This window comes from Typopeltis vanoorti, chromosome 21, assembly GCF_054136105.1.
Source record: "Typopeltis vanoorti isolate ZY-2024b chromosome 21, IOZ_Tvanoo_1.0, whole genome shotgun sequence".
Classification (NCBI taxonomy): Eukaryota; Metazoa; Arthropoda; class Arachnida; order Uropygi; family Thelyphonidae; genus Typopeltis; species Typopeltis vanoorti.
The window spans coordinates 48,058,979-48,064,017 of record NC_143569.1 but is presented as its reverse complement, the minus strand read 5'-3'; the positions used below and the strand labels follow the sequence as shown (position 1 = coordinate 48,064,017).

The 5,039-nt window shown below is 38.6% G+C and overlaps 1 pseudogene; it reads left to right on the top strand.

Annotated features, from left to right (window-relative positions):
* The first annotated feature begins 1,852 nt into the window (after nt 1-1,852).
* Nucleotides 1,853-2,008, top strand: LOC150094834 (U2 spliceosomal RNA; annotated as a pseudogene).
* The last annotated feature ends 3,031 nt before the right edge of the window (nt 2,009-5,039 follow it).

Here is a 5,039-nt window from a genome sequence, read left to right as displayed (position 1 = left end):
ATTAGATATTTTTATGATTATTGTCACTCTGAGCTTTTTCCAATGTATTAGATATATATTTTTTCCAATGTATTATATATATATATATATATATCACTAATACAGATATAGACTGTATATCTAGACCCAATTTTACCTCATTTTTGAGGGGTCCCAATACTGTATGATCAGGAGATAGTATCTCTCTTTTGTGATGTCACTGGAATGATTGATTGAGTTCATTACTATTCATTAATCTTTAGTCAGTTAATACCTCTTAACTGCCCGACATTCTCCTTCTAGTGTAGAATTACAGTAAATACTCCTACACTAGAAGCAGGAAGCCATCTAGGCTTCCTACCATCCTTATTTTCAACTAATCTTCTCTAGTAGTGATAATACGCTATACTATTACAGAATATATTTTACAATAGATTCTTCCTTTCTTTGTGGGTAGTGGGGGCACATAATGCTATATATTGTCTCTAAAAGTATAGAATGCATTCATAACCGTATATTTCAACCTTATTACAAAGATTTAAGTATTTTATTTACAACTATTGGATAGATGTATTTATGAATTAAGACATGAAAAGAAGCTGGCAAATCTCAAATGCTCCTCCAATTAGCAGGGTGGTGATTAGGGTGGCATACCAAGTAATAAAAGTTAACTACTAGCTGCAGTGGGACTGGGATGACCAAATGAAAAAAAAAATGCTTATAATTCTTTGCCTTAAAGGAAAAGAAAATCAGAAAATTTTCTTGAACCATCTTAATTTATTATTCTGAATTAAGCATGGTATAATCGTTAACAAATACTGCAATACCATTAGTAAATCTCAAAGCTACTACGGATCGGGGTGTGTGTGTGTGAGGGGGGGGGGGGGAATAGAAATGAAGTTAATTCTGCAAATGAGAACAGTGGAATGCTTTGCTTCTGTTAGGGAACAGCCCTTTCGTTGAAATGATTGAAGAACAGATCATCGATCATTTGCGTTCTCTGAGCACCGCTTTTGGTCACATGGACATTAATTAACCTGCCACAAGATGTCAGTAGCTTCGCTGGAAAGCTTTCTTGTGGACTACAGGCTTGTTCGTTATTCAACTCGGTTTCTTGGTAGGAAGACATTTAGATATAACTCAGAGAGAAACAAAGAAATTAATCAATAAATAGAAATGTACTAAAATAGAAACAGACAGATTTACTAAGTGAATGAAAACGTAGATATCAAACATGTATAAAGGTCCGATCTCGGTATATTGTTCAAGAATTTGAATAACACAGACTAGCAATCCCAAGATTTTTTAAAATAAATTTTACAAATGGTATTCGTAATTTATACCATTGGAAAAATTAGTTTTAGCGATGATCTCAGATTTTTTTTTTTTCCTTATTTCCTCAATTAACTGTAATAAATTTTGAGAAATGACTACTTGTACTGGAAATTTAGTGATTGCTGCATCTTATGTGGTCAGTGTTTCAAAATTAAAAGCATCCAACATCCACAGTGGCGGAAAATATATTTGTCCTTTGAATATAATGTGCAACAGACATAATATTCTAGAATAATCGATTTTTAATGATGTTATTCATGATTTCTTTTTCAAAGAAATGCAGGGAAAAAAACTGGTATAATACATATACAAACCACGTCATAGTAGATCATTCATTATTGTTTTATTAAATAATCACCTAAAGGTTATTTTGCAACGAATTTTATTTCCGATATTAGATATACTGAGTATAATGCTATAAAACAAAGATAGATATAGAGCACATTTCCACAGATGCCTTGAATCATAAACAAGTACTTGTCAATGCATTCAAGCAGCTAGATTAGCTCAACTTACTTTTAACTTATATCTGTAGTACTTGTATTCTCGGCCTTTTGGCTAAGATCAAAGTGTAGTATCTGTTATTTTCAGTTTAGCTACTAAGAGCAATTCGTAGCATCTGTTCTTCACCGTTGATATCGATACGAGTCCCATCGGGGCTCAAGATATTTAACCGGCAAATTACAGATCTTCTTAAACTCCAGACCGGGGCAATATCAAACACTCGGTGGTGGGAATAGTGTTAGGCCTCCCCCTCCATCCGATCATACCTTCTATTTTGCCGCGTGTGCGAACCCTCGGCATTGAGGTGGACGCCACAATACCGGCAAGGGCGATGGAGAAAGCCATTATTGATAGGCGCAGAAAACATATTTGGATTTACTCTCTATGGGGAAGGCAGATATCAGGTGGTGACGAAGAGTATAGAGACAAGGGATAAACGTCTCCAAGGCTTTGAATGTGGGAAAACAAAGGTATCTCCCTTCATGGTAGGGAGCATCTTAAGAAACCTTGGAATACCCAGATTCCCCCTAGAATACGCAGAGAACAACAATATCATCCGTAGGGTATTCTCTAAGTGGGACGTCGTACGGGAAATCCAGGTTCTCAATGACGCTGACAATCCTGAGTGGAAGTCAGGGGAGGTGACGATCTCTCTGGAAATGAGAACTGAAGTTCCTAACTTTGTTCTCACAGGATCTGCCCGGGTAATGGTAAATTACCCAGGCGTCAAAAAACAATGCTTCAGGTGTGGTGCCTTTACTCATCTTGGGGCAGACTGCCCTAGACTAAAATGCAAAAACTGCCTAAAAACAAGTCATAACCACCAAGAAAAATGTGAGGCAGCTTGCCTGAAATGTGGTGCCATAGACCACAAAGTGGACACCTGCCCATCCAGAGCCCTTGCAGAGAGGATGGGTGGTGCTGTCACATCATTGACTACACCAAGCAATGGAAATGGCACAGCACAGGAAGCTTCTCCACCTTTAAAGGCCACTCCTGATGCTACAGAAAGCCACACCGCCATGACGAAATCAAAAAAAAATCCCGCAAGGAAAAAAAAAAAAAAAACGGCAGAAACAAGCAGTAAAGTCCAAACCGAAGAAACAATCAATGTTGATACCATCATTGCAACTCCAGCAGAATAAGGAGAAACTACCAATGCTAATTTAAATATAGATAATAATATAGACAAGGAAGAAGAAGATGAAGTAGAGGAGATGGAGGCGAACACTAACACTTCCAAACGGCCATTAAGCCCACAGGAAGAGGAGTTGACAAAACCCAAAACAGCAAAAGTATCTGAGACCGCCCACCCAGAAGTCCCTCACGCAAAAGCAGGGGAGACTCTAAGCCATCTTCTTAAAGGTATCCCCGGGGTGGCGGAAAAATTCAAAGAAGCGATGAAAAAAGTAAGAGAACCTGAACTCCTCCTCAGAGGGAAACATGGACCTGACATCGTCAGTGCAAAATGGGGTGACCTCTTCGTTGATGACATCAGCAAAATCACCCCTGAGCAAGTAGAGGTAGCCCTGGATATAGACGAGGAGGCAGCTTCGGCGTTCTACATAGCTCTCTGCAAACTAGACATGGCCAAGGGAAGTGAGGTGGCCAAAAGAATCCTGACAGCCCACAACAAAAGAAAGACACAGTAACCACCTTGTGGATTTCTCTACTCAGCTTCACTGGTTTTTAGCTCCCACAGGTGGGGGAGGACCTGAGAACCCGAGCGGCGAAGGCTTACAGCGAGGCGGTGCAGCTCCTTGTGAGCCGCATCACTCGGGCCAGATCCTTCCCCCCACCTCTAAGTTTACCTTTCCATTCCTTTTCCAGATATTTTTTGCTTTTCTCTGTACTTCATTTTTTGTTTTGTTACGTTTCTTTTTTAGGATTTTTCCTTTTTTTAAAGTGAAAAATCATCGACCGTTTTAGAAACGCCCCTGGGGGGGGGGGGGGTAAACAGCTAAAACAGGTCAACTGAGGCCTACTCTACCACTATGCACTCTATCTTTATTTCCTCTCCTACTATCTGCTGACTCTCAGCCTATCTTACTCTACAGGCCGATGATGAAGATTTGTTGAACTCACAAATTATTATTAGTAACTTGTATTATGATTAATGTTATAGAAAACCCCATGCTAATTCCGTATTTATTTTTATTATCGAATTTACTATTTTTTAAAATATAATCAAAGGAATATATCATTTTATTATATTTATAAATACAGAAAATAAATGTGAAAAACTAATATAATACAGAAAGCAAAAATTTATAATTTTTTCTTATATACTGATTATTAATCATCTATTGGCTTACGTCAGCCAGAAATGGGACGAAGACGTCATTAATCGACAGTGAGATGTGGTGATTAATAAAATAATACCCTTGGAGGGTAATGGATGGCAATGCTGTAGCCAATGAAGTTTTAACTGAAGCTCGGCTATTGCTGTTACCCTCCTGCCATGATCAGAGCTTTAATAGCTCAATAACACCTTGTCCTCTACAGATAACGGGGAAAATAAAAAGCATTCTTGCTTCGCCCCTTTAAGCCAGTCCTTATAAGGATATAAGGACAGCCAGAAATGTTGGAATCAATCGACCGTGAGATGCGGTGAAGGAATAAAGAGTCAAGGACTCAGTCTATCTCCCCAAAAAATCTATTCGTGGGATTTACGTAAATAACACAATGTTAGATGTTAAACTATGCCGTTTCTTTTGAGTTATCTAGTTTTGACACTTCAAGTACCCAGTGAAATAATTAAAACTGAATTGACTAGATTAAAATTTACGTTACCAAAATCATATGGAAGTAATAATGTATATATGCAGGAGTTTGTGCTGTCGTTGCTGAGTAGAACATGCTTATGTGCGCAGTGCTGATAACTGAATTCAGGGGAATGAATGAATAGACAGGTGAACAGAATAAGTGACACCCGAACAGACGTGTGAGAACGTCGAACTGACTACTGTAAAATTCCTAATCTCAATAGGACGGTGCTCACGTTTCATCCACAGCTACAATGCAGTCAATGTAGCTGTTGGCTGAAGCATAACGGCGCCATTTCTGTACTTCGATGAGAGGAACGGGAGTTGTTACGGACTTCCTCTATTTGTCCAATGCAGTAATGAGTGCAGGACTTCAGTGTTTGATTGGGAAGGAAAACATAGTTTAACGTGCACACCATCCTGATTTTGATGAAATGCTGACACCTTGTGTTATCC